We start from the raw sequence: 19,339 nt of genomic DNA, 5'->3' as shown, positions 1-19,339 counted from the left end.
CCAATGCATCTAGTAGGAAAAACACAGTACCATTGGGGAGGGACGTTTCCAACAGTTGCTCCTCAATGCACCTCATCCCCTCCTCATGTGGAAGGGATGTAAAAAGACTCTGTACATCCAACGTGCACAACATAAGATCTCTGGACAAGGGTCCCAGTCTCTCTAACCTTCCCAACAAATCCTTTGTGTCAATCAGACAAGACTCGATACCAGATACCAAGCCCTGTAAAGTGTGATCCACATATCTAGCAAGGGGATAGAGGACCGATCCTATGCCCGATACAATCAGCCGACCCGGAGGATTTTCAAGATCCTTGTGCACTTTAGGCAAAAGATAAAAAATAGGTGTCTGCGGATTCTCAGTACGTAAAAACGCCGCCGTCTGGGCATCTATAATCTCGTCCTCCAGCCCCTGCTCTATCAGAAGATCCACTTTTTTCTTTATCACAAATATGGGATCCCTATCACACACTCTATAGTGATCCTCACATCTCAGTTGCCGCATAGCCTCTTGTATATGTTACGGCCAGAACCCGAAGTCTGGCCACTTCAGGTTCTGGCCGGTCACAATGCGAAGTGGCCGCCTGATGCGGCTAATGTAGGAAATGCTGTACAATTTCGGACTTTGGCCGGCCAGAACGCGTTCTGACTACATGTGGCCGGCCAAGTCCCGAAGCCCACCTGTGCCACTGTCCCCCTAGTGCTGTGCCGCTGTCCCCCGATCCGTGTCCTGCTGTGCTGGCCCCTGTTTGCCGTTCTTCCACTGGCAGCTGTGAGGACCTTCGTCTGCGAGGACCCGGGGCTGCCTATATGCTGCCGGCTGCAGCTGATTTCGCCGCCGCACTTCTCCTCGCTCAGCAAGTAAGTGCTGTCCCCGCTTTGTCCCTGCTGCCGCCTTCCCCCGTAGCCCTCCTCATGCCTCTCCTGCAGGGACCCGGAGCTGGCTGTCCCCGCTGTGTCACTGCTGCCGCCTTCCCCGTAGTCCTCCTCATGCCTCTCCTGCAGGGACCCGGGGCTTGCCTGTATGCTGCTGGCTGCAGCTGAATACACCTCCGCCCTCACAGCTCTCCACATTAAGGTGGACCTGATCTCTTGCACAGGGTAAACGGAAAACAGAGAAAAGCACCCTGTATGTATTTAGAGTGTTCAGCCTGTCTAATTCCCCCCCAGCCCCCCAGCAAAGCACCCACAGCCATGTACAGCCCCCAGCAAAGCACCCACAGCCATGTACAGCCCCCCAGCAAAGCACCCACAGCCATTTACAGCCCCCCAGAAAAGCACCCACAGCCATTTACAGCCCCCCAGCAAAGCACCCACAGCCATGTACAGCCCCCCAGCAAAGCACCCACAGCCATGCAAAGCACCAAGCAAAGACCCCCCCCATCCCCCCAGCAAAGCACCCACAGCCATGCAAAGCACCCAGCAAAGACCCCCCCCCCATCCCCCCAGCAAAGCACCCACAGCCATGCAAAATGCCCAGCAAAGCAAAGCACCCAGAATAGCCCCCCAGCCATGCATCCCCCCTCATATGTGACTAATCACTACTGTAATTTGATCTCTCCCCTGTGTCACCTGACTGACACAGCAGAGCAGCTAATTTTAAAGCACAGGATGTGCACAGGATGTTAACTATATGCCTGCTCCCAAGCAAGCAGGATGTAGACACACTGCAGATTTATTGCAGGATTTGTATCAGCTGTAACTAAGAAATGCTTTTCTTTAAAAAAAGATTATTATGCTGTATCTTTCAGAGCAGAGAGGAAGTTCAGAGTGCCATTCATGGTGCTGGACAGGACCCGGGATGTTCCGGGATGTGTGTTTTGGACTTTGGCTGGCTGGCTTTGGCCGTTTCTAGAACTGGCTGGCCAATGTCAGAAATTTCCAGCATTTTGGACTTTGGCCGGCATCAAATCGGCCAGTTCTAGAAACGGCGGGCCAATTCTAGAATTGGCCAATTTCTGGTTTTGGACGTAACATATATACTGCGACCTATCCATTACCACAGTTGCCCCTCCCTTATCTGCTCTTGTAATTATAATGTCTTCATTAACCTGCAAACTTTTCAATGCTTCCTTCTCTAGGACCGACAAGTTGTCACACATCTTTACTTTCTTTTTCTGATGGCTATGATCCCACAGCCTACATACTTCATGTAACACAGCCCCCTCAAACATGTCCACAGAGGAGTTCAACAAATCCGGAACCCAGTCACTTTTCTTGAAAAATGTACCTTTATCTACTGGTGGTTTATCAAAAAAAGTCATCTTTAATTTGATGGACCTTATGAACTTATAAAAGTCCACCTCCCAATCAAATAGATCACTCTCTGCAGTGGGGACAAACCCCAGACCTTTGCATAAAACACTCCTCTCAGAACTAGTGAGACTGTATTCAGAAATGTTAATTATAGGGTTGCTTACCCCCTCTAACGGTGCCCCGTTCTCTTGGGATAATCGTCTCTGGGCAAAGGTTCTCTTGGATTCCTCCTGCCTGTAGTCCCTCCTGCCACTGAAGTTCCGCCGGCACCGCCGGTATCTCAGCTGGTCTCGACCTCTTGAAAATCCTGAACTAGATCCAACCGGGTTAGACCCCTCCGATGCCTCTCCTGTGGCACTGTCCGCAATGCTCTCCCCTTCTCCTCGCTTCTTTGGTCGTCGGGGACGTTTCCCAGGCTTCCGCGGACCACTTCCGGGTCGCGGCACGCCACCTCCGGTAGGCGGATGATGCGGCCGAGACCCAGCTCCGGCTCCACTCCCTCCTTGTGCAGGATCCTCCGGTAGACGGCGTCCTGGTCTCATAAACTGTTGCCAGGTATACACCCGTCCGGTCCGGTAGACCTCTTGATCACGGCGAATCTTCGCCTGCTTAGTTGTGGTCAGTTCCTTCTTTAAGGTGGCCACCTGTGTATTGTACTGACTATTTAAACTTGTATAGTCCAAGGGTGGTAGCGCGGAGACTAGCTCTGTTTGTAGTTTGCCAATGTCGCTGCGCAGTTCTATAATATGAACCTGCAGTCGCTCGATTGTCAGAACCATAACATCTAGGCTCCCTTTGTTCAGAATCTCAAAAAATCTCGATTGAAAGACAGAGTCCTGCACAAGTAGAGTGGATCTTAGGGTGATCCTATATCCTCTAGGGATGCGTTTTGCACGGACATATTCTACCAAGAAGGATTGATGTGATGAATATCGTACCTCCTGTTTCTTGAGGTTTAACCAGCGTGCTTTTTTATATTCCACTAGGGATTCCTCATCCTCTGCCAACAGCTCACATGATACCTGGCTCAAGATCCTCTCAATATCTTCCTCTCTGTAGGCGAACGTGACCGCCCCAGCTTCTTCTAAGGTAACAGCAATGCCACCGTCTGTCATGCTCCAGGTAGGTCCGTGTGTAGGTGGATGTAGATATCGAACATACTTTCCACACACTTTAACAGGCCTATCCGTCTCCAGGCCATGAAGCAGGTGCAGCTCTCCCGCAGGTACACCACTCCTGCACACTTTGTACTAGACGAAAATCAGGAGTAGTGGTGCTCAAATACCCCTTTTTAAAATTCGAGTTTGGTTGAATTCGAATAGTAAATTATTCGAGGTCAGTCGAATATTCGAGTCGAATAATTTTTACTATTCGATTCGACCTCGGACTTCGAGCTCACTATTCGAGTCGGTATTCGAGCTCATTATTCGAGCTGACTATTCGAATTGGCCTTAAATAGCTTCCAACACTTGTTTTGAGGGTGAATGATGCAAGAAACATCTTTTTTTCCAAGTAACAACAGCAAGTGATTATGTGGGGATGTTCCTTTAAAAAAAAAAAGGTGGAAAGAGAAGTTGTGTCCAGAATCTTCTTCTTCTTCTTCTTCTTCTTCTTCTTCTTCTTCTTCTTCTCCTTCTTCTTCTTCTCCTTCTTCTCCTTCTTCTTCTTCTCCTTCTTCTCCTTCTTCTTCTTCTCCTTCTTCTTCTTCTTCTTCTTCTCCTTCTTCTTCTTCTCCTTCTTCTTCTTCTCCTTCTTCTTCTTCTTCTTCTCCTTCTTCTTCTTCTCCTTCTTTTTCTATATCGTCTTCTTCTTCTTCACTTATTTCTCTTTTCAAATTTTTTTTTAAAGAAATGCAGCTATTTTTGAGCGTAACAAATAGCTGGTGGCGCACGCATGTTGGAAGCGCCATTGTATGTGCTCCCTGGCAGTGAAACACAGACAGCAGGAGGTAAATTCAGCAGCAGGAGGAGGAGGATGAGTGTGTGGCAGCAGGCAGTCAATGAGGCAGGCAGCGTGACATAATAGCCCTGGTACCTAGCGGTGATACCAGGGCTGTAAATAAACACAGCAGGCAGGAGGTCCCAGACAGCGGTCGTGCAGCCCACATCGTGTCCAATACACAACTGGGACAACACAGTTTTCAACCCGGGCACCTCTGAAAAATTAAACCTTTTTTTTTTTGTATGGTTTTTTGGTTTTGTTTGTAAAACAAATTACACAGATATATAGCTATTTTTTGACGTAATAGCTGGTGGCAGAGTGGCAGCAGAAGGTAAATCTGTGTACCCTGGCGTTGGGAAACACAGACAGACAGCAGCAGCAGCAGCAGGAGGAATGGAGGAGTAATTATGTGAGCAGCTATTGTTTGACGTAATAGCTGGTGGCAGAGTGGCAGCAGAAGGTAATTCTGTGTACCCTGGCAGTGGGAAACACAGACAGACAGCAGCAGCAGCAGGAGGAATGGAGGAGTAGTGTGAGTGTGGCAGCAGGCAGGCAGCGTGACATAATAGCCCTGGTACCTAGCGGGTGATACCAGGGCTGTAAATAAACACAACAGGAGGTCCCAGACAGCGGTCGTGCAGCCCACATCGTGTCCAATACACAACTGGGACAACACAGTTTTCAACCCGGGCACCTCAGAAAAATTAAACCTTTTTTTTTTTTTAATGGTTTATTGGTTTTGTTTGTAAAACAAATTACACATATATATAGCTATTTTTTGACGTAATAGCTGGTGGCAGAGTGGCAGCAGAATGTAATTCTGTGTACCCTGGCAGTGGGAAACACAGACCGACAGCAGCAGCAGCAGGAGGAATGGAGGAGTAATGTGAGCAGCTATTGTTTGACGTAATAGCTGGTGGCAGAGTGGCAGCAGAAGGTAATTCTGTGTACCCTGGCAGTGGGAAACACAGACAGACAGCAGCAGCAGCAGGAGGAATGGAGGAGTAGTGTGAGTGTGGCAGCAGGCAGGCAGCGTGACATAATAGCCCTGGTACCTAGCGGTGATACCAGGGCGTAAATAAACACAACAGGAGGTCCCAGACAGCGGTCGTGCAGCCCACATTGTGTCCAATACACAACTGGGACAACACAGTTTTCAACCCGGGCACCTCAGAAAAATTAAACCTTTTTTTTTTTTTTAAATGGTTTTGTAGCTTTGGTTTTACAACCAATTACACAGATATAGCTATTTTTTGAAGTAATAGCTGGTGGCAGAGTGGCAGCAGAAGGTAAATCTGTGTACCCTGACAGTGGGAAACACAGACAGACAGCAGAAGGGCAGTACACAGCAGCCCACTGTAGGTGTAAAATGTGTGGCTGCAGGCGACGTAATAGTCAAAGTGAACCAGGCTGGCTTAGTAAGCAGGAGCCAGGAGGTGTTAAAGGGTGGTAAGGCACATTAACGATGGTTCTTCAGTTCATGTCCCCCTCTCGCCAACAACAGGGGCCAGGAACTCGCCTTCCACCCACGCCTGGTTCATCTTGAGAAACGTCAGTCTGTCCACAGACTTGTGAGACAGACGCGAGCGTTTCTCAGTGACCACGCCACCAGCTGCACTGAAGCAGCGCTCGGACAGCACGCTGGAAGGGGGACAGGACAGCACTTCCATGGCGTACTGCGCCAGCTCGCTCCAGATCTCCAGGCGCTTGACCCAATACTCCATGGGATCAACAGGGGCATCGCTGTCAAGCCCGCTGTAGGACCCCATGTAGTCAGCCACCATGCGGGTCAGGCGCTGGCTGTGACCGGAGGAGGATGCTGCTGCATGCACCTCCTCTCTAGTCACTGCTGCCGGAGCCTCTACAGTCCTGTAGAGCTCGTTGCTGAGAGACAGCAGGTCTGTGGGGCGCTTGCTGCTGGATGCAGGCACCTGCTGCTGCCTCTGTGCTGGCTGGACAGTGGGGGTGGAAGGCTGGGGGAAGGCTTCCTCCAAGCGCTCAACAAGGGCCTGCTGCAAGCTCCTTATTTGTTGCAAGGTAAAGGGGGAAGAGGCGCCCAGAGCAGATAAAATACGTTAAAAACAAATAAAATGAAAAAAGTGAGGTGGCTTACCTCAATGAAGACAAATTCACGTATTAATAGAATTTTATTGCACTGGCAACGCGTTTCGTGGGTGCATACCCACTTCCTCAGGCCAAATAGCAGTGCCTAATAGTGCTTGTAGCCACAAATAAGGCGCCTTATTTGTGGCTACAAGCACTATTAGGCACTGCTATTTGGCCTGAGGAAGTGGGTATGCACCCACGAAACGCGTTGCCAGTGCAATAAAATTCTATTAATACGTGAATTTGTCTTCATTGAGGTAAGCCACCTCACTTTTTTCATTTTATTTGTTTTTAACGTATTTTATCTGCTCTGGGCGCCTCTTCCCCCTTTACCTTGTGCCTTCACCCTCCTTTTGGAGGGGGATCAACCCTCTTTGACCAGTTTAGGTCATTTGAGGTTTGCTTTTTATCAAGAGTGCGACCATCACCAGCTCTGTCTGGTCACCCGAGTGGAGTCGGGGTTATACATCTCCACCTGCTTCTAGTGGTCGGTTGCCCTTCTGCAACCCACCTTTGTGAGTATAATACATTCGCATATTTTACATGCTTCTGGTAGGGCCCTTTTCCACCAGCGCAAACAAAAGTTTGCGCTGGCTGAATCGCAAAACCGCAAACCGCTAGCGATTTTACAATCGCTACGGTTTGCTTTTTAACATAGGAATCGCGGTAGGTCATTTCCACTACCGCGATTCGCTTTTGTCGGGAACGCGAACTCGCGGCGGAGCGATAATTGCCGCGATTTTGCTATGCAGTGCATAGCATAGCAAAATCGCGGCCGCAAACGTCGGGGGAATCGCCGGTTTTGCGATTCAGCAATCGCTAGCGTTCAGCGTGAACGCTAGCGATTGCAGGTGGAAAAGGGCCCGTACTGTGACATACTGCACCATTTGGGCTCCTGTTGTCTCTGTGTTTTCTTCCTGCAGGGTGCAATTTTTATTATCCCTACTTTTTGTCCCTCCTTATTTGTTGCGCTGGGTCTCCTCCTGCAGGCGGCAGGAACTGGCTCAACTTCCCCTTGAGGCGTGGGTCCAACATTATGCTGATCCAGATGTCCTCCCTCTGCTTCATCTGGATCACCCTGGGGTCCTTGCGCAGGCACGTCAGCATGTGCGCTGCCATTGGGAAGAGGCGGGCCACGTCTGCTGGCACATCGATGGCAGTGCTGTCCTCCTCATCCTCCTCCTCTGCCGCCTCATCCTCTCTCCACCCCCGCACCAACTCAGCTGCGCTGTGCTGATGCCCCTCATCAGCAGCAAGGTCAGGGACCTCCACCAAGTCCTCCTCCTCCTCCCCCTCAGAGGTGGACTGTGCAGCTGCTTGCCGCTCCTGCTGGTCCAAGGCTGCCGCTCCCTGTTCCAGCAAAGCATCGAGGGCCCTGTTCAGCAGACAAACCAGGGGCACCCACTCGCAGACCATAGCATGGTCCCTGCTCACCATGTTAGTGGCCTGCAGAAAGGGAGCCAGCACTAAGCACACCTGCTGCATGTGCCTCCAGTCATCATCGGGGACGATGGACAGGATGTTGCTGGTCTTGTCCCTTCTCTGAGCGGCGGAAACAGTGGCCAGGGCAAGGTACTGGTTGACAGCGTACTTCTGTTCAACCAGACGCTCCAACATCGCCAGGGTGGAGTTCCAGCGAGTCGGAACGTCAAGGATCAGCCGATGGCGTGGCAGCTCCAGCTCCTTTTGCACGTCTTCCAGGCTCGCACAGGCTGCAGCCGAGCGCCGGAAGTGACGCACAACGTTCCTTGCCGTTTCCAGCAGTTCGCCCATCCCCTGGTAGGTGCGCAAGAACTTCTGCACCACCAGGTTCAGCACGTGGGCAAGACAGGGGATGTGGGTCAGGTTTCCCCTGTCTATTGCGGCAACCAGATTGGCCCCATTGTCGGCCACCACCTCTCCGACTCTGAGGCCTCTGGGGGTCAGCCAAATCCTCTCCTGCTCCTGGAGTTTGGCCAACACATGGGTTGCCGTCAGCTTGGTCTTCCCAAGGCTGACCAAGTGCAGCAGCGCTTGGCAGTGGCGGGCCTTCACGCTGCTGCTGAGGCGGGGGGTTTGGCCAGGTGTGCCGGAGGATGGCAGAGGATCGGAGGAACCTGCTGCAGTTCCCCCGACCCTGCGGGGTGGCACCACCCACTGTGTTGCTGCTGCTGCTGTGCCCGCTGCTGCTCTCCCATCCTCACCCCCTTCCACCAAGCTGACCCAGTGGACAGTGAAGGACAGGTAGCGGCCTGTCCCGAAGCGGCTGCTCCAGGAGTCCATGGTGACGTGGACCCTTTCACCAACCGCGTGCTCCAGCCCTCGCTCCACATTGGTCATCACAAAGCGGTGCAGTGCAGGAATGGCCTTGCGGGCGAAGAAGTGTCTGCTGGGGAGCTGCCAGTCTGGGGCTGCGCAAGCAAGCAGCGCACGAATGTCGCTCCCCTCCTGCACGAGCGTGTACGGCAGGAGTTGGGAGCACATGGCCCGTGCCAGCAAGCCGTTCAGCTGACGCACGCGACGGCTGCTGGGGGGCAGAGCCCTAACCACCCCCTGGAAGGACTCGCTCAAAAGGCTCTGGCGTGGCCTTTTGCTGGCACGGGAATCAGCAGACACAGCAGAGGAGGCCACTGAGGACTGGCTGCCAGAACAGGCCTCAGTGTCGGCGGCAGGAGTTGCAGAGGGGGGAGGAGCAGTGCGTTTCCGCACTCCTGCTGGTGCTGCTGGAGGAGCAGGAGGGCGGGTGGCTGCTGTTGCTGCTGCTGCTGCTGAAGGCTGTGCAGTGATGGGTGTGGTGCCACTGCCAGCACCAGATGCCTTCAGCCTCTGGAACTCCTCATGCTGGTGGAAATGTTTCGCAGCAAGGTGGTTGATGAGCGAGCTGGTGCTGAACTTTAAGGGGTCTGCACCTCTGCTCAACTTCCGCTGACAGTGGTTGCAAGTGGCGTACTTGCTGTACACTGTGGGCATGGTAAAAAAGCGCCAGATTGGTAACAAAAACAACCCCCTACGGCATGGAACCGCTGCTGCCTGTCTCCCTGTGGTGGTTGGGGGGGGGGGCTTGGGTGCGGCTGGTGGTGGTACTGGCAGATGCTGCTGCTGCTGAGCCTGAGACACCAGCAGGCTGGGGGACCTGCCTACTGCTGCCAATGCTTGCAATGATGCGCCTCCTTGCAAGGCCCACAAGCGCATCCTCCTCCTTCTTCCTCCGCTCTCATCCCCTGGAGCTGGTGGCACCCAGTCTCTGTCACCGTGTCATCATCATCCTCCCCCTCCTGAAACATGTCCTGCTGGGATGATGACCCCCCAAACTCCTCTCCTGATGCATGGATGGGCTGCTTGACTGTCGCCACAGTCTTGCTGTCCAATCCCTCATCCCCCAAAGTGCCCATCAGCATCTCCTCCTCCAAATCGCCAACAACAGCAGACAATTGACTCATCATGCCTGGGGTCAAAAGAGTGCTGAGTGACAGGTCGGTGACTGACGGTGAACTGGCCTCCTTCCCAAGCCCTGCTGGGCGGCTGCTGCGAACAGGGGTGGTGGTGGTGGTGGTGAGGGTGGAGGCCTCGGATGCAGAGCTGATGGCGGGCTGCTCATCCTCCGTCATCAGTTGCACCACAGTGTCTGCATCCTTTTCCTCAATGGGACGTTTCCGACCCGGCTGGAGGAAAATCGGAGCAGGTGCTACACGCTGCTTCTGCTGTGTCTCTGCAGCGTGAGTTGCAGATGCTCCTGCTGGGCGGCGCCCAAGGCGTCCACGGCCAGTGGCTATAGGAGGAATGTTAGCCACTGACGCTGCTGCTGCTGCGGAACTGTGCATGGTGGCGCGGCCGCGCCCGCGGCTTGCCACAATGCTGCTCCCTCTCCTCCTGATTCCCTTGCTGCCCCTCCCCTTGCCCAGACCGCGCTGGCTGCCACTTCCAGACATCTTCGATGTTTTGGGCGTAAACGCAAAAGTTTTTTAAAAGGGCGGGTGAAAAGTGGGGTAATTTAATGGAGTGGGTTGGTGGGCGAGGTGACTGAGTGAGTGTCTAGTACAGTAAGTAAGTAGTAACAGAGTCAGTAAGTACAACTAGAAGTTACAATAATCAGTAGTAATAATCACAAGGAAATAGAGTGTGTGTACACAGACAGTGAGTGAGTGCACGCACACGCAGGAGCTAGCCTATGAACAGTGACTGAGTGTCCCTACTAGTACAGTAAGTAGTAACAGGAAGTACAACCAGAAATTACAATAATCAATCAGTAATCAGAAGGAAATAGAGTGTGTGTACAGTACACAGACAGTGAGTGCACGCAAACGCAGGAGCTAGTAGCCTATGAACAGTGACAGTGAGTGTCCTAGTACAGTTACAGTATATAACGATTCAGAAGGAAATAGAGTGTGTGTACACTACAGTACACAGACAGTGAGTGCACGCACACGCAGGAGCTAGTAGCCTATGAACAGTGACAGTGAGTGTCCTAGTACAGTTAAAGTATATAACTATTCAGAAGGAAATAGAGTATGTGTACACCAGTACACAGACAGTGAGTGCATGCACACGCAGGAGCTAGCCTATGAACAGTGACAGTCAGTGAGTGTCCTAGTACAGTTACAGTATATAACTATTCAGAAGGAAATAGAGTGTGTGTACAGTACACAGACAGTGAGTGCACGCACACGCAGGAGCTAGTAGCCTATGAACAGTGACTGAGTGAGTGTCCTAGTACAGTTACAGTATATAACTATTCAGAAGGAAATAGAGTGTGTGTACAGTACACAGACAGTGAGTGCACGCACACGCAGGAGCTAGTAGCCTATGAACAGTGACAGTGAGTGTCCTAGTACAGTTACAGTATATAACTATTCAGAAGGAAATAGAGTGTGTGTACAGTACACAGACAGTGAGTGCACGCACACGCAGGAGCTAGTAGCCTATGAACAGTGACAGTGAGTGTCCTAGTACAGTTACAGTATATAACTATTCAGAAGGAAATAGAGTGTGTGTACACTACAGTACACAGACAGTGAGTGCACGCACACGCAGGAGCTAGTAGCCTATGAACAGTGACTGAGTGAGTGTCCTAGTACAGTTACAGTATATAACGATTCAGAAGGAAATAGAGTGTGTGTACACTACAGTACACAGACAGTGAGTGCACGCACACGCAGGAGCTAGTAGCCTATGAACAGTGTCAGTGAGTGAGTGTCCTAGTACAGTTACAGTATATAACTATTCAGAAGGAAATAGAGTGTGTGTACACTACAGTACACAGACAGTGAGTGCACGCACACGCAGGAGCTAGCCTATGAACAGTGACAGTCAGTGAGTGTCCTAGTACAGTTACAGTATATAACTATTCAGAAGGAAATAGAGTGTGTGTACAGTACACAGACAGTGAGTGCACGCACACGCAGGAGCTAGTAGCCTATGAACAGTGACAGTGAGTGTCCTAGTACAGTTACAGTATATAACTATTCAGAAGGAAATAGAGTGTGTGTACACTACAGTACACAGACAGTGAGTGCACGCACACGCAGGAGCTAGTAGCCTATGAACAGTGTCAGTGAGTGAGTGTCCTAGTACAGTTACAGTATATAACTATTCAGAAGGAAATAGAGTGTGTGTACACTACAGTACACAGACAGTGAGTGCACGCACACGCAGGAGCTAGTAGCCTATGAACAGTGTCAGTGAGTGAGTGTCCTAGTACAGTTACAGTATATAACTATTCAGAAGGAAATAGAGTGTGTGTACAGTACACAGACAGTGAGTGCACGCACACGCAGGAGCTAGTAGCCTATGAACAGTGACTGAGTGAGTGTCCTAGTACAGTTACAGTATATAACTACAATACAAAATACAATCAATCAGTACTAAAGGACAGCAGAAATACTGGTATAGATGAGAAATAAACAGAGGACAGGAGAGAACAGCTGCCCACACAGGCAAGGCCCTGAGGCCTAAAGCTGTAAGCCTGCAGCAGCTGTCTGAATCTCTCTCTATGTAACACAAAAGCTACTAACTAAAATACAATGTCTATCTAACAACAATATAGGTGTATATAGGAGGTGTATGTGAGCAAAAACGCTAGGTAAATGACCACAATAAAGCTCTTGCTAAGCCAACGCACAAAGGAGCAAATCTCTCTCTGTGCAAAGTCGGGCAAGGACGGAGAAACGGAACATGGCGGCCGCTATTTATAGGGTAGGGGCTGGCCAGGGTCCCCCTCAGTGATTGGCCGCCGTCAGAGGGCCTGGGAGCCCTCTGATTGGCTCTAAGGACATCAATCTGGGCTATGACGCTATTCGAGCTCGGTATTCGAGCTCGAATAGTGCTGTTAGCTCGAATAGCACGAATAGTGAATGGGCTATTCGAGTTCACTCGAATAGCCCATTCGAATCGCTCCAGCTATTCGGAGCTCGAATACCGAGCTCGAATAGCTGAAAAAGAGCTCGGATATTCGAGCTACTCAAATATTCGAGCTACTCGAATATTCGAGCTCTGCTGAGCACCACTGATCAGGAGACAGCACACCGTTTGCTTCTTCAAGTAATCTGTATTGGGAGGTGGACTTTTATAAGTTCATAAGGTCCATCAAATTAAAGATGACTTTTTTTGATAAACCACCAGTAGATAAAGGTACATTTTTCAAGAAAAGTGACTGGGTTCCGGATTTGTTGAACTCCTCTGTGGACATGTTTGAGGGGGCTGTGTTACATGAAGTACGTAGGCTGTGGGATCATAGCCATCAGAAAAAGAAAGTAAAGATGTGTGACAACTTGTCGGTCCTAGAGAGGGAAGCATTGAAAAGTTTTCAGGTGAATGAAGACATTATAATTACAAGAGCAGATAAGGGAGGGGCAACTGTGGTAATGGATAGGTCGCAGTATATACAAGAGGCTATGCGGCAACTGAGATGTGAGGATCACTATAGAGTGTGTGATAGGGATCCCATATTTGAGATAAAGAAAAAAGTGGATCTTCTGATAGAGCAGGGGCTGGAGGACGAGATTATAGATGCCCAGACGGCGGCGTTTTTACGTACAGAGAATCCGCAGACACCTATTTTTTATCTTTTGCCTAAAGTGCACAAGGATCTTGAGAATCCTCCGGGTCGACCGATTGTATCGGGCATAGGATCGGTCCTCTATCCCCTTGCTAGAAATGTGGATCACACTTTACAGGGCTTGGTATCTGGTATCGAGTCTTGTCTGATTGACACAAAGGATTTGCTGGGAAGGTTAGAGAGACTGGGACCCTTGTCCAGAGATCTTATGTTGTGCACGTTGGATGTACAGAGTCTTTTTACATCCATTCCACATGAGGAGGGGATGAGGTGCATTGAGGAGCGACTGTTGGAAACGTCCCTCCCCAATGGTACTGTGTTTTTCCTACTAGATGCATTGGAATTAATTTTACGGTCCAATTATTTCAGGTTCCTGGACGAGTTTTACATACAGTGTCAGGGGACGAGTATGGGTTCCCCTGTGACCCTCTCTTTTTGCTAATCTGTTCCTTGCTGGCCTGGAGAAGGACATGTTCGTCACCCATGAGAAATATAAAGATCATCTGGTGGCCTTTTATCGATTTGTGGACAACATACTCATCCTTTGGGATGGGTCTCGGGAACTGTTCGACGAGATGGTGGATGAGGCTAATTCGGCCTACCCGACTATCAAATTTACAGCGGAATGTTCTACGGAACGTATTAACTATCTTGATGTCACCATCTTCATTGAAGATGGACAATTACGGACGAAATTGTATCAAAAGCCTACGGAACGCAACAACTTGTTGCGAACGGACAGCTTTCATGCACCCACAGTGAAAAAAGGCATTCCTAAAGGACAGTTCCTTAGGGCACGACGCATATCGTCCAAGGTGGAGGATTATGACGTGGCGTCGGAAATACTAATTAAAAAAATGGTCGAGAAGGGTTATAACGAACGTGTCCTTCAAAAGACCAGCAGGGAGGTGCGTGAGATGAAGAGACGCGATTTGCTGCTCCCTAAAGCTAGGAAGACTACCAATAGATTGCCTTTTGTCTATAGTTATGGTGTCCTTCCGATCGAATCCGCTCGGTGGTGCGCAGGTTCTGGCCGATCTTGGGACAAGATCCCGAATTTGGGAGATTGTTCCGGGATCCACCGGTCTTTGCGTACCGCAAAGGTAAATCGATCAAAAACTGGGTGAGTAAATCCGACATCAAACCCTATACAAAGAATGTGATCCCTGAAATGAGGCGAGGAACGGTACCCTGTTTGAGTTGTAATTGTTGTAATGCAGTGCTGAAAGGAAACTTTATCTCTCACCCGACAACCGGCGTGAGGGTTCCAGTCAGGGGTAGGTTTTCCTGCTTGAGCTCGTACGTAGTGTACGGGCTCAAGTGCCCCTGCGGATATGCTAACGTCGGGAAAATGGAGCGAGAGGTAAAAGCAAGAATTCAAGAACATAAGAGGGATATCTCTAACTGCCAAAGAGAAAAAGGAGTATGAGACTTCGGTCTCACGGCACTTCTTGGAGAAACGTCACACAGCAGCTCAGCTGCGGTGGTTTGTTATCGACAGTGTACCTCCCTTAGTCAGGGGAGGAGACAGAAAGAAAATGTTGTTACAACGTGAAGCAAAATGGATAAGGAAATTTAACTGTATTGTTCCCAATGGGCTGAATGAGTGCCTTAGTCTGAAGTGTTTTCTCTAATCTTCTTTCTTTGTAGGATCAGAACTGACTGCGACCATGCGACTTGATACAGGAATTATATGTGAATGGAAATGTATAACGTTGAATATGTAATTACATTATGACTTGTAATCGGGGGGGCAACGTCCTCAGTGATTATTCTGGTGTAGACAAGCTTAGTGTAGTTCCCCTTGATAAGAAATGTTTTTAGAAATGTTTTTGGTGAAAAGTATATGTGTGTATTCACTATTTCTGTCATGTGACCGGAGGGTCAGGTGACTTCCTGTGGGTTTGGTATATATGGGTAATGTTCACTGGGTGTGGCACACCTGAGGAAGGGCTACGCCCAAAACATGTCGTGTCCTTGTGTGCTCTGTAACTGTATGGTTTGAATACAGATTACTTGAAGAAGCAAACGGTGTGTTGTTTCCTGATTTTCGTCTAGTACAAAGTGTGCAGGAGTGGTGTACCTGCGGGAGAGCGGCCCCTGCTTCCAGGCCTGGAGACGGATAGGCCTGTTAAAGTGTGTGGAAAGTGTCTTCGATATCTTGTTGCTTGATTCACTAAAGCGTGATAACTGCTATCACAGCACAAGATCTGCCATGCGCAAAGTTTTGCGCACGTAAAGGGTTACTCTGCGTGATAAGCGAAGGTTTGTGCGCGATCACGTGCGCGTTTCAGGTGCGTGATCGCGCGCAAACCTTCGTTTATTACACGGAGTAACCATTTACGTGCGCAAACCTTCGCACGGCAGATCGCGTGATGACTGTGACTGATAGCAGTTATCATGCTTTAGTGAATTAAGCCCCAGATCCACAAAAAACCCAGATGGACCCCTAAAGCCGGAAACAAATCCTACCCTGGACAAATACATCAAATCATTTAGAAGCCAAATCTCTGGCAGTGTTCCGAATAAAAGAAAAACACTGGCTCAAAACAGAACATCAGAAGAGTGACAGGCTATCAGATCCCTTAAGGAGAATAGAAACATTATCATCCAACCAGCGGATAAAGGGGGTGCCATAGTCATCATGAACACCAGTGACTATATCTAGGAGGCACCAAGAGAGTTGTCTAACACCATGCACTATGCCAAATTACAGGAGGACCCAACAAAAAGCTTCAGGATGGCGCTCAATAAGATGGTAAAGAAATTGCCCATGAACACCAGGCATCATGTACAGACCCTTATCCCTGAAAAGCCCAGAACAGCCTGATTTTACATGCTTCCCAAAATCCAAAAAGAGGGAAACCCAGGCAGGCCCATAATCTCAGGGAGTGGAACTCTCACAGAGAATATCTCTGGGTGGTTGGAGAACATTTTGAAACCTCTGGTCTGTAAAAGACCCAAGTACATACATTATACTACACACCTCCTGAACCAACTGGTGGCCATCAGCTCAGTGTCTGGAGGCACCATTCTTGCCACTATGGATGCAGGGTCTCTGTACACCAATATCCCCTGTGCTGGTGGTATTGCTTCCTGTTGCAAATATTTTCAGGGTTTGGACACACCTAAAAAGCCAATTGCTGAACTGATGAGATTCATTCTCACCCACAATTATTTTACTTTTGGAGAGGACCTCTATTTACAGCAAGTGACAATGGCAATGGGCTCATGATTTGCACCACAGTACACAAATCTTGTGGCAAAGATTGAAGAAGAATACCTTGATACTTGTCATGTAAAACCCATGGCCTACTTCTATTTTAAAGACGATATCTTGATCATCTGGTCTGCAAGATCCAATTTCTCAGGAACTTCAATGCCTTCCATCCCACAATCAAACTGAAACTGAGCTACTCTCACAGGGAGATTAACTTTCTTAAAGAGACACTGAAGCGAGAATAAATCTAGCTTCTTGTCTCATAGTCAGCAGGGGCATGTGTGCCCCTGCTAAAACGCTGCTATCCTGTGGCTAAACGAGGGTCCCTGACCCCCCAAACCCCCCCTGCAAAATCTAAGACCAACTTTTGCTGCTGTTGAGGAAGGGCTAACGGCTGCAGCCCTGCCTCACATCGCGTCTATCAGCGGCGCATCGCTGCCTCTCCCCGCCCCTCTCAGGAGAGGCGGAAATACGCGCTGACAGACACGTGTGAGGCAGGGCTGCGGCGGTTAGCCCTGCCTCAATCCGGAAGAGGGGATGCGCTGCACGGAGGGGATTTGTGAGGTAAGGGACCCCCGTTAAGCCGCGGGATAGCGGTGTTTTAGCAGGGGCACACATGCCCCTGCTGACTATGAGGTCTGAAGCGAGATTTATTCTCGCTTCAGACTCTCTTTAACACCACCATCACAGAAATCTACTGTATTGCTGATGATTTTGCGGGCACCCATGGTAAGCATACATGTACTACAAGTTTGGTTAGACTTGAAAGAAAATCTTCTTAACCTCCCTGGCGGTAAGCCCGTGCTGAGCACGGGCTATGCCGCCGGGAGGCACCGCTCAGGCCGCGCTGGGCCGATTTGCATATTTTTTTTTTGCTGCACGCAGCTAGCACTTTGCTAGCTGCGTGCAGTGCCCGATCGCCGCCGCTACCCGCCGATCCGCCGCTATACGCGTCGCCGCAGCCGCCCCCCCCAGACCCCTTGCGCTGCCTGGCCAATCAGTGCCAGGCAGCGCCGTGGGGTGGATCGGAGTCCCCTTTGACGTCACGCCATGGCGACGGGGGAAGCCCTCAAGAACGGGATCTCCTGATCTCCGATCGCCGGCGGCGATCGGAGGGGCTGGGGGATGCCGCTGAGCAGCGGCTATCATGTAGCGAGACCTCGTCTCGCTACATGAAAAAAATAAAAAAATTTTTAAAAAAACGTATTTGCTGCCCCCTGGCGGATTTTGCCAAACCGCCAGGAGGGTTAAATTAAATGAATGTATAGAAATTGTAATAGTATGGACTTTTTACAATATTGGTTTTCTTTTTGAGGTATGTAGAATTTTTTATTTATTTTTGAAATCTTCGTCCTTCAGGCGTCCATCTATGTCAAAACATTTCAGTTTCTTATTCTTAATTAGGTCTTTAGGAATTTGACTTTTCCCTTTCATGTAATCTTTATTTATTAGCAACATTTTTAGAATTCTAGTTGAAAAACTCTGTTGCAGAGAATGTTTCACCATTTACAGTCTTACAAGCTCAAATAAAACTATAGGCCATAAAAAAAAGGCAAAAAATATGTTCAACTCATCTAGTACAGTGTTTTTTCAGAGAGAAGTGTGTGTAGATCACAAGACTGTATTAGTTCTTTCTGGAACAATAAAGCTCTTGCTAAATACAAACAATATGAAAGGAAACTTATAAAGGGCAAAAGATTCAGGGTAACTGGACAGTCATTTCCACATGAACAGAAAAACTCAGGCACCCCCACCAGACAATATGATGCACATTTACAAAGGAAGCCTAAATTACTAAACCAAAGGACCACTAGCAGTGATGTTTGAGCTTTGTTTGCCCAGGGGCTGCTACCATCAGGTGGATGCCACTGTCTCCTGCCTGATGAAGTGGTCGTGATATGCAGTAGACTGTGGACTGCTATAGCTCTATACACATCAGGAGCAATTGTCACTGAAACAAAAAAAGAATTGTAGATGCACAATCTTCTCCAATGCAAAGCACAATTTTCCTAATTCTAAGGACAGGGGGCTTTTCCTCATTTCCTGTTGCTCAGGAGGATAAATGGACCACTGGGAAGCCTCAGTGGGAAATTTAAAGGGGACCTGAGGTGAGAGGGATATGGAGGCTGCAATATTTATTTCTTTTTAAACAGACACAGCAAAGGAAAACTTTGGCTTCAAAAACAGCCTGTGCACAGATTGTTCAATATTAGGCTCTTCCACAACGACAAAGTGCCCTCTCAGAAGAGACCTAACACTAACTGACAATTAAACATAGTTAAATCCTAGGGCTGTCAGCCCACAAATGGTCTACACATTTTTCCAAAGAACAGCAAGAATAGGCAGTGCTCTTAGGCTGCAAATTAAATGAAACCATTAAACAATCTGTGCACAGGCTGTTTTTGAAGCCAACGTTCTCCTTTGCTGCATCTGCTTTGAATGCAAGTTGTATAAGTTGACCACGTTTGGGCTCTGCACATCTATGCAGCTAGTCAACTTGGGTGCAGCCTATATTGGAAAGCACTGCCATTTCCTCCTGTTGTAAAATGCCATTTGTGTGGCAGCCCTATTGGTAGTTATGTGTTTATGACTGCAAGTGCATTTGCATTTGTTAGTGCAAGAATCTTCAAACCATTTTAGAACTGCTAGCTTTAGTAATATGCAGTGCACATTTACAGTTCCAATAAAGTAATTTCTTTTTAAAAAGATATTAAAATGGCCATTTACATTGTACTTAATAATCTCCTTGGATTACGCCACAGCATTCAAAGCTGGTTAAAGTG

This window comes from Hyperolius riggenbachi, chromosome 3 (genome assembly GCF_040937935.1).
Source record: "Hyperolius riggenbachi isolate aHypRig1 chromosome 3, aHypRig1.pri, whole genome shotgun sequence".
Taxonomy (NCBI): domain Eukaryota; kingdom Metazoa; phylum Chordata; class Amphibia; order Anura; family Hyperoliidae; genus Hyperolius; species Hyperolius riggenbachi.
Note: the sequence above shows the minus strand (reverse complement) of the source record.